Raw genomic sequence first — 16367 nt, 5'->3', positions numbered from 1 at the left:
CAAGAGCTGTTGCCTGGGGTACAGTGACCTTTGCTCACCCGGTCAAGAAATAGCTGAGAAGACTAATAGCGTGTAAAACAAGAAGGTTGCTTCTCTTTAGATTATGACCCAGGTCACTTCAAGCATGTGGGAAAAATGTGTTCAGATAAAGGCAACACATTTTTAATACTCTTAATTATTTCTAGATGACAAGGACATTAACCAAGCACTAGAGTCCAGAAAACCTTATCTGCTGCCATTCTGTGAATGTGTTGGCCAGTGAAATCCTTGGTGGAGTTGGCATATCCATGGGCAACGTTTCTGCATCCATTGAAACCTCTTTTGAAGAATCAGCCTGATCTTAATCCCAAGGAACAACAGCTGCTTCATTCAGGTCTCCTTTATCACACGGTGCTTAAATTCAATTCCTCACTGTTTTTTTAAAATATACTTGGTTATTTGGCACAAGAGCTGGCGGAGAAAACCAGTGCCAAAACAATCTCATTAGAACCTGAGGTATTCTTGCCGCTGAAGATGAAAGTGCATTTTCACAGAGTCTATTTTCAAGTGTTGTCTAAAGCAGTGGTCCCCAACCTTGGGCCGTTCTTGGACTTCAACTCCCAGAAATTCTGGCCAGCAGAGGTGGTGGTGAAGACTTCTGGGAGCTGTAGTCCAAGAACATCTGGAGGCTCAAAGTTGATGACCATTGACCTAAAAGTATTTTCTCTTGCAAGGCACACATGCAGGAGAGCACACTTTGTGGTCCTAGAACAAGTGACATGCTAGAGCTGGGAACAGTTATATTTTGAACTACAAGTCCCAGAAACCTCCAGACAGAATAATCAGTAGCCATGGTAACTGTGGGATTCTGGAAGTTTCAGGCACTCTTCCGAGCTCAGCCCAAGGCAGATAGGCAGATTACCCTGAGAATATAGCCCTTGACAGAGAGAATGTTGTAGGGTTTTTTGTTTTTTATTTTATAAGATCATAGGGAAGGGGATTTGGATAAGGGTATTGGGGTAAATAAAAAATACAGAATGTGATAGAGAACAGTATACATCATTATTACATTTGTCGATATGTTTCTTACTAAGTTTACTTCACACTTACCATTTTTTCTAAGCCTTTGAAATCTAAAATTATATCTTATATTTTCTTTCTCATAATTTTAACACTTTTATATTCTAAGGGACGTGGTGGCACTGCAGGCTAAACCGCAGAAGCCTGTGCTGCAGGGTCAGAAGACCAAGCAGTCGTAAGATCGAATCCACACGATGGAGTGAGCGCCCGTCGCTTGTCCCAGCTCCCGCCAACCTAGCGGTTCGAAAGCATGCAAATGCAAGTAGATAAATAGGGACCACCTTGGTGGGAAGGTAACAGCGTTCTGTGTCTAAGTTGCACTGGCCATGTGACCACGAAAGATTGTCTTCGGACAAAACGCTGGCTCTATGGCTTGGAAACGGGGATGAGCACCGCCCCCTAGAGTCGAACACGACTGGACAAAAATTGTCAAGGGGAACCTTTACCTTTACCTTTATATTCTCATCTCTCATCCAATTATACAAATGTTCCCACTTTTTTCTAGCCTCAGCAATTTCTTTATCTTTTAATACTTCAGTTAAAATATCCATCTGCTGCTTCAAGAATTTTTTCTGTTAACTCCTGGGTTGTCGGAATCTCCTTTTTCCCCAGTATTTGGCATACAAAATTCTTTCTGCTGTAGTTAAATGTATGATCAAATATCTTTTTTTTTCTTTTTCTATCGAGTCTGGTATTATATTTAACAAAAACAGTTCAGGTTCATATGGAATTATAGAGGATAACATCTTTTGTAAAACTCATGGACTAGTTTCCAAAAGCTCTTAGCTTTTCTACAAGTTCACCACATATGATAAAGGTTACCTTCTTTTGATTTGCATTTCAACATTTGTTAGAGGTACTTTGATAAATTTTCAATAATTTCTCAGGTGTCATATACCATTTATAGAACATATTATACATATTTTCTTTGTAATTAATTGCTTTTGTTAGCTTCCCATATTTGTGACCATGACTTTAAGTTAATATTGTGGCCCACATTTTGGGCCCATTTTAACCATGCATTCTTTAACTATTTCATCTTGCATTTTTAATTCTAGTAGTTAATTATGAAACATTTTAGTCAGTTTTTCCTTTACATTCAGAAGTATCTTATCCAATGGTGTTTGTTCCTTACAAAAGCCTACTGCTTTATCTCTTTTATATCTGGAATCTATTTGTATTTTTGTCCACCAATAAAGTATTGAATATTTTTGTTAAATTCCTCTAGCAGTGCAGCAGAAGTGCAGAGATTGACAAAGCAGAACAACTGCGAGTTCCTCAGAGTAGCCCACCCCTTTTTTCATTAACTGGCACTTACAGTCTCAATAACTCAATCTGAGACATTTGTAGGAGAAAGAACAAAAATCATATTCCTTACTAACATTCGTGAACAGATCTAATAGCAAACTGTCCAACATGATTGCTTTTTAGCAACACACCTCAGCAGACTTTAGGGAGGAAAAAAGCACTGGGCAGAGAGGTGGCTACGGACAAAGGATGATACAGCTATCCTTTGCCTCCCAAGCCAGCTTGCTGCTCCCCTGTGTGATGGGAGATCCTGCCACATCATCACCACTGAAATAAGATTCAACTGCCAGTCCAGTTAGCATCTCCAAATGGATTGCAGGAAACTCCATCTTGTTCTTTATCTCAGGTAGTCAAGAAAAAAAAATGGCAAGCCCTAGACTGGCTTTAGCTTCTTTGACAATGTTCTTTCAGAAGCAAATCTGCAGTAACTGGCCAATAGTCTGACTTATCAAATGGGCTTCCCTCTACTGCAGCCCTAATCCTTCCTTTGGCCTGGTGGCATATCTGTCTGGACCGCTGCAATGGTGGTAGTGGGGTTAAAAAGACACTTAAGAGAAAAGGAAGAATTGAAGAGGTGTGGTACAGCACAGTGGAGCTGACCTGTGCCCCTCTGCAGCCCCAGAACCCTTTCCCCCTGCCAGTAGTACTGTTGTTATTGTTGTTGATGTTTTGACTTATATACTGCCCCATAGTGCTAAATGTGCTCTGGGCAGTTTATAAACTCTGGGCAGTTTATAACAGTTTATAACATAATTATGCAAACAACTCTTTGCAACCCACATTGGAATGTTTAATATGGACATTGAAGTCCATTGACAGACCCGTCCTCCATAAATTTGTCTAAAGTTCTTTTAAAGCCTTCTGGGTAGGTGGTGCAACCCCATCTTGTAGCTGTGAATTCCATAAACCAGCCTTGTAGACTACGGCTGCCATATTCTCTGCCCACTGAACATATGTAGCTGGGGCAGACAAGTATTACACTCAAAACATCTGGAGAGCACCACCTGAGGAAAGGCAGTCACATGAAGAAGTCGCTTGTGGTTAAAATGTTTTAAATCACATGGTTCAAAACATTCCTTTGCAGTCTAGCCATGATATGTTACAATGACATCCTTTCCTCCCACCCAGCCCCTGCTCTCCACCACAGAATAATCTGTTTTTTCTCTGAATGAATTTCGATATATTCACAACTGTACGTCTGGAGAGGTACAAATGGCTTTTCAAATGAAAATTAATCCACTGGGGCTCTTAATCACGTAGACTTTACATATACGCCGTTAATCATGCAGATTAAATAATTGGGTACAGATACAGAATGAGTAACAGGAAAATGTTTACCTGATTATGGGCTTTTCGGCAGTTTAGCATTTCAAAGGCTGAGTGATTTTTGACCCCAAAGATGAGTGTTGCTCAAGGATCAATGTGGGCCGTATGCTTGATGAAGAACTTGTCATGAAACTTAATAGATTTGGGTTACACAGAAAAGCAGTTCGTAGAATTATGCAGTGCAGGAGCACACTGCTTTTAAAGGAAAAGAACAATTAAGATCATTCTCCACAATGAACTGTAAAAAGTGTGGGGGGGGAGGGGGGGATGTTCTCCACTGGTGGAGGAGTACAAAGAATGTATTGAACTCATTTTTTTAAAGAATCCAATCTACAAATGTCTTGATTTATTCAGAAGAAGCAAAATACTTATTTTAGCACAGCTTCTTTGGAAGAATTACTTTAAGCCTATGCTCCAGAGGGTTAAGCCTTGGAGCACATCCTGTTGTAAGAGTGGGAAAGTTGTTCACATAATACTGGATGTTCTCCAGGATTCACAGTATGGAAACAAACTTTTTTTATCTCAGAGGTTTTGTGTAATTAATTCTTTCCTATAATAAAAAACATTGCAGCAGTAACATAAGAACCTAAGCTCTGCTGGATCAGGCCAAGGGCCCATCTAGTCCAGCTTCCTGTATCTCACAGTGGCCCACCAAATGCCTCTGGGATCATATGAAACAACTACATAGCTGTCTCCTGATATCCCTCCCCTTTTGGGGTACCTTACTCTAAAGGGGATTATACATCCCCAGCATGGCTTGTAACCTGCGATGGACTTTTCCTCCAGGAATCTGTCCATTCCCCTTTTAAAGGGGACAGATGCCATCACCACATCCTGTAGCAAGTAGTTCCACAGACTAACAACACGCTGGGTCAAGAAATATTTCCTTTGGTCTGTTCTCACTCTCTCAAAGCTCAATTGGAGTAGATGTCCCCTGGTTCTAGTGTTGCATGAGAGGAAAAAGAGCTTCTCTCTATCCACTTTATCCATCACCTGTATAATTTTGTTTGTGCCAGTCATATATCCCCTCAGGTGCCTTTTCTCTAGACGAAATAGCCCCAAATTCTGTAGCCTTTCCTCATAAGGGAGGTGCCCCAGCCCAGTCATCATTTTAGTTGCTCTCTTCTGCCCCCTTTCCAGTTCCACCATGTCTTTTTTGAGGTGTAGTGACCAGAACTGTGCAGCCTGTACAATGGCATTATAATGTTGGCTGTTTTATTTTCAATCCCCTTTTTAATGAGACCTAGCATGGAACTGGCCTTCTTCACTGCCGCCGCACACTGGGTTGACACTTTTATCGTGCTGTCAGTGAATAATGAGGATACTTTCACTTCTTCTGTGATGGAGCTGTAGCTTTTAAAATTATTTTCATTGTTAGGTAGGTCGGGAATCTCATCAAATGAAGGAAAGGAAGAATATTACATCATTCACATTGTTCGGTTTCTCTCCCAGATTCTGCCTTGTGCTCTTTTATGGGCATTACTGACTAGAGATGGGCATGAATTGAACCACAAAACAGAAAAAGCCATGAACTGGGCTGGTTTGTGATTTGGTTTGTGGTTTAGTTTGGGAATCCCATTTGGCCGAAACAAAATGAAGTGCTGAACTTTTTCCCTCTTGGCACTTTGTCTTGGCAGAACAGGATGCTCGTGCCTGCCCTTCCCCTAGCCCCCATCGCCTCCCTACCTGCTGCTGCCACAGCTTCCACGGCCATCCTCTCGAGAGGCAGCAGGCCTGGCTCCTTGCATGGAAGCTAGGTCCGCTGCCGGTGCACCTGCGCCAACTTGTCGGCTGAGTGGCAACCCTTTTCCCCAGCGTGAACATGAAAAGCAAACTGAGAACCAGTTCATTTTTTCAGGGGATTCATTAGTGTTTGTGTTTTGTGGATAGACACAAACCACGAACAATCGTGAACCACCAGTTTTCCATATAGTGCCCACCTCTATTACTGATGCAACAATGAAGTGGACAGGAGGGGTGTGTGTTTTATGCCACATTCAGATGTGTGTGTGCAGTCACTGTAGTTTTGAGAAAAAGGGAAATAAAGTGTTGTTTTCAGGGAAGTTGGCAAGTCTTTGTGTCTGAGCCCCAAATCTGAGTCCAAATCTTTGGTACGAAGTTCCGAGTCCTAAGCCCCAAGCCCGAGGCCTAATTAAAATCAGAGCTTTTCCTCCAGAAAAAAAAAGGGAGGGTGGGCGGATTCTGAGTTGCAAGTCGAGTCCAAGTCATTGAAAAAACAAACAAACCTGAGTTAAGACTGAATCGAGTCACCGGTGCGACTTAAGTCTGACTTGATAGTGAGTCCCACAACTTAAGTCCCCATCTCTGGTTATTTTGCAGAAATTCTTAATATAATTTTAACAAAAATTGCTTTGGGACAAAAGCTATCTTTCGCTACTTCTCAATAGTACCTTGTGTGAGTGTGTTTGTTTTACTTGCCAGCATCTTGCTTCAGAAAAACATCAAATATTCATTCATTCATTCATTCATTCATTCATTCATTCATTCATTCATTCATTCATTTATTTATTTATTTATTTATTTATTTATTTATTTATTTATACCCCGCCTATCTGGGTGACTCGTATCTCTCCTGTGTTCTTCTTTTCTCTGTTTGTTTTCTAAATCAGAGAGGCTGGAACAATTCACTCTGATTGGTGCATTCAAATATCAGGCCTCCTCACACTATCCGCCTGACCCGTGGTATCCAGTGAATGAAGCTTTCCTGAATGGCCTTCTGTTTGACTTCCCACACCTCTTGTAAGGTCAGCTAAGAGAAAGTGGCCCTAATGTCTCGGTCTGGAAGAAATAAGTGGGCAAAGTAAAGGCAGAAAGCTCTGTTCTCAACTCCTTTTGAACCTGAGTTTCTGACAGCATCAGAACAAATTGTTTCTGAAAACGGGGTCTTAAAAAAAACACAATAAAATATATGCAGTACATTGTGAAGATGGAAATAAGACAGAATTTTAAAGTGCTAAAAATAGGAGACAACTAAAATAATGAACAAGGATACAAAATTCTCTCAGTCCCAATTTCATCAAGTTTTTCGATCTGTCACCGGTGTCTTTCTACAACCCTTGTTTTATACTGAGTTGTGCAATGTGGTGGTGGGGTTCCTTGTAATTAGTACAGTTCCCTTTTTATATTAAAAATGGAGTGCAAATTTGTTTTAAAGGTACTAAGTTATGCCTGATTTTTTTCCAGTTGCCGAAAGAGTATTAGTACATATTTTTCAAATGTAAATATTTGGAGCCATTCACATTTTCCCCTGTATTTAATTTCTCCAAACACACTACCTCACAAATGTAGAGATAGTTGAATCAGGGTGTGCCTCATCTCATAGTGAGTCTCTCATGGTATAAAATGGATACACGTGCAAAAGAAGAAGAAGAAGAAGAAGAAGAAGAAGAAGAAGAAGAAGAAGAAGAAGAAGAAGAAGAAGAAGAAGAAGAAGAAGAAGAAGAAGGAGAAGAAGAAGAACCCCCCAAAACATTCTCCTACATCATTAAGAACCAGAATAACCTAAAAATAACCTGGAAAATGGGAAAATAAATTGAGCATTGAAATGAATCATGTATCAACACTGTCTGCAGGACACAGTCTCCCGTTCCCTCAAATCCACATTAACACATTTTTATTCATAATAAATCCCTATTCCTCTCAGTACATCTGTATTTTAACACCCACAAAACCTAATGAAGTTAGTTCAGTTATACTGCCAACATGTTGGGGTGGCCAATTAAGATATTTCTCAAATAGCTCCAGTAATCATAAAACTAATAGCTGCAAATATTTACATTACTGTTATCAGTAAAACAGCTATATATACACAAGCACTAATAAGGACCACCATTCCTTCATTAAGATATGAAGCAGCTGTTTGATGGCAGATTCAGAAATGCTGCCTTTGACTGGAAATTTAACCAGCAAGGGGAAAATGCTCTGATGTACTTACAGGTGCTTTAAAAATAAATTCCCTTCTTCCTCCATCTATCCATCCATTGGCCCATCTCTCCCTTCCTCTCCCTCTCTCTTTCTCTGGTAAAAACTGTTTAAATATGACTCCTGTAAAAGCTCCAGCTCATGTATGCTTTGTCCCCCTCCCTAAATCTCCCTTCCCTCACAGCCACATTTGCACACTCCAGTCTCAGACATGGGCACAAATGTAATATCAAAAGAAGGTCCAATTCCAAGAAAATTCTCAATTTGCATTACTGGTAGTTCACCTTCAGTGAATAGCATTTCAATCCATGTTTTTGTTCCCTGCTTTGTTGTCCACTTACTTCAGCTCTTTTCATGAGTTGGAATGATAAATTAGTGTAATTTAACAGGCCATTGTCTGCAGCGATTAGTTTTTTTTAAAATTACGGTTGATGTAATCCCAGGAAACGCTTGGTGATCCTTCAACAGCATTTAATGACCAGTTTGGTAGTGAAGAGCTCAGAGCAAAGCTAGGGACAGGTTAAACCCTTCTGAAGAGCTTGTTAATCCCAAAGCAAGAGCTCAATGCCACTATTAACCATGTTTAGCCATTTTAAAGTTCCTCTGAATGGGTGCACTGGTGGGAAATGGCCCAGCTGTAATGGCTTTGCACAGCTTTGAAGAAAGGCCGCCACAAAGTCAAGATGTTGTACCCTCTCTGCCTTGTGACTTCATGTCCATTTCATAAGCCCTTGAGGAGACTTTTCTGTGAGATTTTTGAACATCATGACTGTCACAATCTCTAAAAGCTACCCCAGCTCTAACATAAAATTTTATCCAGGAAAATGTTGCCCTGTTCTGTTCTCATCAATGAATGTCTTATATCTCCATCTCTAGCAGCCCAGCAGAATTTCTGTCCATCAATCAAAACATGCTCTCCTATAAAACCCACATCTGTGGACTTCCTCAGTCTCACACCACCACATTGAATCCTTCAGAATACTTAAGGAACATCCAGATATTTCCTGGCAGATGATGAAAAAAAAAAAACACCTCAGTGACTATTCACTAGAGATTGGGAGAGGGGAAGGTACGGCCTGGAATGGTGATTATAATACTCTCATTGCCAAAATGTTCCACTAACGTTCCACTCAACATTAAACTGAAGTTCTAGGTGATCTTCATTCTTGGAATTATGGTCACACCTTAGAAGGCGATGTGTACAATCCTAGTCAATGTTTCCTGTCATAGGAAATGGTGCTACTCCCCACAACTTCCTTTCAGCACTGTTTCCAGTTGACACATGATAAGACACCAATTGCGGAAATGATTTCATCAGTACCTGTCCGATGCCAACCTAGGCCAAACAGCAGCAATTATGCTGAAAAAATGGCAGCATGGAAGAGTTACCTCGTCTGTATCAAAAAGCCCCTGTCTGATCTCTCCAACTTGGTAGCTGCTTCCTCTTTTCCCTCATTCTCCTTCCGCCAAGTCTACTCTGCCATCAACTGTGTGGTCCACAATGTTCACTGTGGTGATCTAATTTTCCATGACCCTATTTGTGGCCTCAGCATTGCTGGTGCCATGGTCACAGGATCATTATACCTTTGTTTCCAGGGATTGAATCCAGCTTCCTGATATAAGAATTACTTAAGGCCCAATCTCTGGCTCCCTGTTTTGTAGTTAACAGAAAAGGATATAAGTACAGCTCCTAAGCTAAAAATGCTTAGCCTGATTACATGCAAGCTTGCCCCACGAGCAGACAGCTTTTATTCTGAGCTATTAAAACAGAGTTGTAACCTAGCCAAGCATTCCCCCACATATCCCAACATTTTTAGCGCATGTGTTCATTTCTATTTCCCCCCCTGGAGACCACCTTTCTCCTGTAACCTAGCCTGGAAAGAAATCTATTATTCAAATGACCTTGGATTTTATATAACATTTCCGTCAATTACGCCTCTTGAGTTTCTTTCGCTTCTGGTCCCCATGAGGCTAGTGGAAGAAAAAAATCTGCATGGAAGGAAAAAAGCAACAATGTTGCTGTGAAACACTGCATTTTAAGTACTTACCAGCATAAACAATCTTTGGACAGGAGCCATGGTACGATATACACATTGTTTATTGTCTTGTGTTCTTTTCTGTGTGAACATACCTGATGCTATTTTGGTGTACCTCTATTGTGGGAATGTGATCTCCTTAAAATTAAGACAGAAATGTCCTAGTCATAGCCAGGGCAACTGCAGCAATAGGCAGGTTTCAGGTTCCTCATTGAAGGGCTCATTCAGCAGAGCCATGGTGTTTATCTTCCAGTATATTCATCGTTTTGGACAACTCTTTTAAAGTTTGGATTAAAACCCAAAGCAACTTCATCAGTCCATGGGCATTAGAGTCACCAGCCCCTCACTGTACAAGCCTCTAACTATCTTCCTTAAAACAGTTTACTGAGCATGTGGTCTGTCTAAGTACTTCTGGACAAGTCTGGCTTCTGACTTGGTTTTTGAATTGACCCTGTCTTAGAAATCCTCCTAAGAAAAGTCCTGCTCAGTGAGTATCCAATATCTTGTTTTCTACAGTGACCTCTCAATTGCCTCTGGGAAATTGACAAGCAGGCTGTGAAGACAATGGCCCTCTCCAGTGGTTAGTGACCAGCAACAGATATTTAGAGGCAGACTGCTTCTGAACTCCACTAATCATTGATAGGCTTGATTGGTTAACTCCCTTTTAAGACTACCTTCACTGGTGGCTGTCACCAAGAAAATATCTACACTACAGAGTTATAGCAGTTTGCTATCACTGCTAATGGCATGGCCCCATCCAAGAGATCCATGAGATCACTAGTCTGATAAGTTAGAGGCAATTTTCTGTTAGAACTCTAGACTGGGGCTCTAGAGCTCTCCAACAAGGATTCCAAGTCCCTCAGTAAACTACAAATCCAAGCATCCACTGAACAGAACTGGGGCAGTTAAAGTGGTATCAGTCTGTTCTGGAGCTGGCTCCTGATTCCTGTGAATGCACTTTCATGAAAACAGATTGCAAAAATAGGTATTCATGCAACTGATTGATGAGCTGCCCAAGTCAACACTTCAGCTACAGCCTGTAGATTTCTCTATATAAAGTTTCAATTGGGACTCCATATGCTACACATTTAACTCTCCTTTTATCTGTGTTTCCTTCATGACCCTGACTCTGCTAGCATCTGGCCGTGTTTCATTTTGGTTTTGTAAAAGTCTTGTTGATTGTTTTCCTTGAGCTTTGTTGTTGTTGCTTTGATTTTACAATGGTAGCCACCCAGAGAACCCTGCAGAAGAGAATATTAGATGTCCTACCGGTATGTATAAATCAATGAACATTGATGCAGAAAATATTTATTAAAAGAGGGTGGGGTGATGCAAAGATATATATCAGAGCTTGCATTTTTTTTAAAAAAAAAAAAGCAGTGTGAGAAGTTGCCCATATTATAGCCTGACCTTATCAAGTCTAGGTAAAGGTAAAGGTTCCCCTTGACAATTTTTGTCCAGTCGTGTTCGACCCTAGGGGGCGGTGCTCATCCCCGTTTCCAAGCCATGGAGCCAGCATTTTATCCGAAGACAATCTCCCATGGTTACATGGCCAGTGCGACTTAGACACGGAACGCTGTCTACCTTCCCACCGAGGTGGTCCCTATTTATCTACCTGCATTTGCATGCTTTCGAACCGCTAGGTTGGCGGGAGCTGGGACAAGTGACGGGCGCTCACTCCGTCGCGTGGATTCGATCTTACGACTGCTTGGTCTTCTGACCCTGCAGCACAGGCTTCTGCGGTTTAGCCCACAGCGCTTTTCCTATTACTTTTGTGGTTTTAGCAATTAGATACAAAAGGGGATAGACATGAAAACACATGTAACAAACACTGCCATCAAGAACAATGCACTATATTTGTTCATTAGTTTAACAATCATGCTAGTTTTAATTACAAGTGAAACTTGTAATCACTGTCATGTTCTATGAACATTTGCCTCTTTAGCCATATCTGAAGTGTAAGTATCATCTGGAAGTGGTGAATGGATTTTTATTAAAAGGCTCTGAAACAGACCTGATAGTACTGTATTAGAGTCCTTTGTCTATAATGTGCCATCAAGTTGCATCTGACTTACAGGAACCCTGACAAAGCTGTTAAGGTAAGTGAAATACTTAAGGAGTGATTTTACCAATTCTAATCACCATCACCTATGAGTTTTTGTGACTGAGTAGGATTTGAACCCATGTCTCCTGAGTCTGTCTCTCTGTCCACTAAACCATGCTGGTTAGCTATGTACAAACCTATCAGTTATAGGTAATGGTTGTATTGCATGCAACTGAGTCCTATTCATGTCATTCAAAACTTAAACATCACATTTATTGTCCATTTTTTTTTGCAGTGCAAGATCACAGTAAACTTCCATCCAGAAGAGATATCTATTGGAAATTCTAAAAGCCACTGACAGTCAATGTAGGCAGTACTGGGCTAGATGGGCAAAAATCTAGTTTGCTGTCAGACAGCTTCATATCTTCCTAAATGGGAAGATATGAGCTCACTTTCCATCTGTCCTGATGATTTTGAGCTTGCTCAGCTTGGATGTGCTTTTGAAGCATATTCACTCAGTCTCTTAACTGCAGTAGGCTTCAGTGAGAAGGACACGTGAGTTTAAACCACTGAAATAAATTAAGATTTGTGCCAAACAGATATATATCTTATGATGGCCCAAGAAAGGTCATCATATGTATGGGTGAGCAGTTGTTTTATTATTGTTGTTGTTGTTGTTGTTGTTGTTGTTGTTGTTGTTGTTGTTGTTGTTGTTGTTGTTGTTGTTGGACTATCAGCCTGAAGAAAACACAAGTCATGGGCCAGAGCGTGGACTCACCTCCCTCTATTACTATCTCCATGCAAGAATTGGAGGTTGTCCATGAATTTGTGTACCTTGGCTCAACGATCTCTGACACTCTTTCCCTAGATGTCGAGCTGGATAGACGCATTGGCAAAGCAGCTACCATGTTCTCAAGACTCACAAAAAGAGTATGGCTCAATAAGAAGCTGACAGCATACACCAAGATCCAGGTCTATAGAGCCTGTGTCCTGAGCACACTCCTGTACTGCAGTGAGTCCTGGACCCTTCATGCGAGGCAGGAGAGAAAGCTGAACACATTCCATATGCGTTGCCTCCGACGCATTTTTGGTATCACCTGGCAGGACAAAGTTCCAAATAGAGTAGTCCTAGAACAAGCTGGAATTTTTAGCATGTATACACTACTGAAACAGCGACGTCTACGTTGGCTTGGGCACGTTGTGAGAATGGCTGATGGTCGGATTCCAAAGGATCTCCTGTATGGAGAGTTAGTGCAGGGAAATCGCCCCAGAGGGGAGACCACAGCTGCGATACAAGGATATCTGCGAGCGGGATCTGAAGGCCTTGGAAATGGACCTCAACAGATGGGAAACCCTAACATCTGATCGTTCAGCCTGGAGGCAGGCACTGCATCACGGCCTCTCCCAATTTGAAGAGACCCTTGTCCAGCAGGCTGAGGCAAAGAGGCAGTCACAAAAGCAGCAAAATCAGGGAGCTAAACGGGGCACAGATTGTATTTGTCTTCAGCGTGGAAGGGATTGTCATTCTCGAATTGGCCTTCTCAGCCACACTAGACGCTGTTCCAAGTCCTCCATGCAGAGCACGATACCATAGTCTCTCTAGACTGAAGGATGCCTATGACGATGACGATGACGATGACGATGACGATGACGATGACTATTATTATTATTATTATTATTATTATTATTATTATTATTATTATTATTATTATTATTATTATTATTATTATTATTATTATTACTACTACTACTACTACTACTACTACTACTACTACTACTACTAGTAGTAGTAGTAGTAGTAGTAGTAGTAGTAGTAGTAGTAGTAGTAGTAGTAGTAGTAGTAGTAGTAGTAATAAACCCCAGGCACAGTCAAAATTATAAAAGCATTGACTGCTATTATATAACAGATAGAACTTTTAACCCAAAACCAAAGTATCTGTTAAATATCGACACAGTATGTGTGCTGTTCCTTATATTGCCGTTTTTTGTAGCTCTGATGGTGTGATTTCTGAGAACAGCAGCTGCTTATAGTACTGTGTGAAATTTCGTGATATTGTTCCCAAACCCCAATGACTATGGGGACCACTAAATTGCCAGGTCTCTATATTTTGTTAGTTTTTCCAGTTCTTTATTTTCAATTCTGGTATCCCCTGGAATTGCAATGTCAATGATCCAGACATTTGTTCATTCTATTACTACGGTGTCTGGTGTGTTGTGTTCAAGGTGTCTGTCTATTTGGATCTGGAAATTCCACAAGTTCCTCATTTTCTGACACCTTCTCTACCTGATGTTCCCATGGGTTTTTGGAGGCTGGCAAGTTATATTTTTTGCGTAATGACCAGTGCACTAATTTTGCCACTCTATCATGTCTAACTTTGTAATCTGTTTGTGCAATCTTTAGACATCCGCAGATGAGGTGTGACACAGTTTCATCTTTTTCTTGGCAGAGTTGACATTTGCTGTTAGCGCTAACTCCTTGGATATTGTTGTTGTTGTTGGACAATTCCAATAATAACTCATACTTCTACCTGCCATACTAAAAAATAAAACAAAAACAAAAACTACTACCAAATTAATACCCATAAAATAACATTTCTATTCTGCTAATGAGCAAAACAACCCATTGCATTTTTTGCCAAGTCCAAATTTTGAGTATTTCAGTACATTCTGCTTTAAAGGGCAAAATGAAATGATGTGTTGGTTCTTCTCTGGTCACATGGCGATCATTCCCTACCCTCACTCCCACCCCATGCAGATTTCAGCAAGGACTGGCAAAGGAGCAGGTTTGGGTTATACAGCAAGCATTTGCTCCAGATCTGGTTTCAAGGCTCCAACTTGTCTTGTTATCTCAACAGGCTTTATCTTTCGTACTGTGATAGGTTATCTCTCTGGAAAGCAGAAGGCTCTCTGTAAATATATGAAATTCACCTCTTTAAACACTATTTAGTGATCATGTACAGTTTTAGGTCAAAAGGGTTGACTCCAGCGTATGTGTGTATCTGCCTACTCGTGTGAGGCAAAGCTAAAAGAAATAGACCTGGCCATCCTAATGCAGCAGTTGGCAGCTTTAAAATGTTTAAAAATAGCATAACAAGAAGGGGAAAATAATGTTTCTGGTGGGATGAGGAAGCTTTACTGTAAGTACTTAAGAAAGGAAAATTGTTCCAGTTCCTTGATTCTCAAGTGGAAAAATGGACTGTAAACATGTGACTGTGTACAAGACTCACCAGATACCCTGAAACACATGATTGATCATAACTGTATTTTTTTTTGCCTTCCAAAACATACTTTTGTTTTGACAATATTTGTGTTAGATTGTCATGCTCTTAGCAGCCCAATGTACAAATGGGGTTCTAAAAGTTAGGCCTGAAGCAAAGGTACATTATTGTTTGAACTTTAGGAGAAACAAAAGCAGAATGCCTGTCAGAAAATCCTTAGGCTATTTAAGAATACATGTTTTTAAAACAGGAACTAGAAAATATCCTTCCCATATTAAGTCACATCTGGAGTATTGTGCTACATTGTAAGAAGGATACCAACAAACTGGAACAAGTTCAGAAGAGGGCAACAAGGATGATCAGGGGACTGGAAACCAAGCCCTTTGAGGAAAGACTGAAGAAACTGGGTGTGTTTAGCCTTGAGAGACCGAGGAAAGATATGAAAGAACTTTTCAAATACTTGAAAGGTAGTCATACAGAGGAGGGGCAGGATCTGTTCTTCATCATCCCAGATTGCAGGACATATAATAATGGGCTCAAGATAAAGGAAAAACTTCTTAATTCTTATAGCAGTACAAAAATGGAACCAATTACTTCAGGAGGTGGTGAGTGCTCCAATGCTGGAGGCATACAAAGGAAAGTTGAACAACCATCTGTCAGATCTGCTTTGATTTGGATTCCTGCATTGTGCAGGGGGTTGGACTTGAAAGGACCCTTATAGGCCCCTTCCAACTCCATTATTCTTCGATGATTAGATTTGCAAGGGTGCATGGTCCAACTAAATGGCAGAAGAGGACTATCACATGGTTGGACCAGCGGTCTCGCTCATGCTATGCTTCATATTGCTGCCTCACACTCTATCGTGGGTGTTCAGCTGGATGGGAAGAAGGCTGCATTTTTGTACTACAGGCTGGTGGCCTGTCACATTCAGATCATGTTTTAAAGTACATAAAAGTAACCAGTTTAGTTACTTTTCAGAAAGAGGAAAGTGAAGTGTTACTTTTAAAAATTGTGATTGTCTGCTTTGTACAAGAGTGGCAACTGAACACTTTCTGAAAGCAACTTTCTGACCTCATGGCAGATGTACATATATGTACATATGTTGGAACCAACCTTACCCTTCAATAGAGTAAGATGGCCAACTCAGGGAGCAGATTCAGAGTGTCTCATGTATTTTTTTATGTCCACAGAGGGAGAAACACATGTGGGATTTTATGTCTCACTTGCCAAAACAACTTTCTTGACTTGTGGATAAGAGGCTTCGTTTGCTGCTTTGCCTCAGGCAGCAAAATATCTTTGACCAGCTCTGGTGTCTACTGTCATCAAGCCTGAAGAAACAAGTAAACCCAATTAATAAGAACGTCCTGTTCTACAGAAGTAAACTGTGCACATGCCTAGGAGAGAAGGCTGCTTTCTTATCTTTTCCTCATAACA

Source organism: Pogona vitticeps, chromosome 2 (assembly GCF_051106095.1).
Source record: "Pogona vitticeps strain Pit_001003342236 chromosome 2, PviZW2.1, whole genome shotgun sequence".
NCBI lineage: Eukaryota > Metazoa > Chordata > Lepidosauria > Squamata > Agamidae > Pogona > Pogona vitticeps.
Note: the sequence above shows the minus strand (reverse complement) of the source record.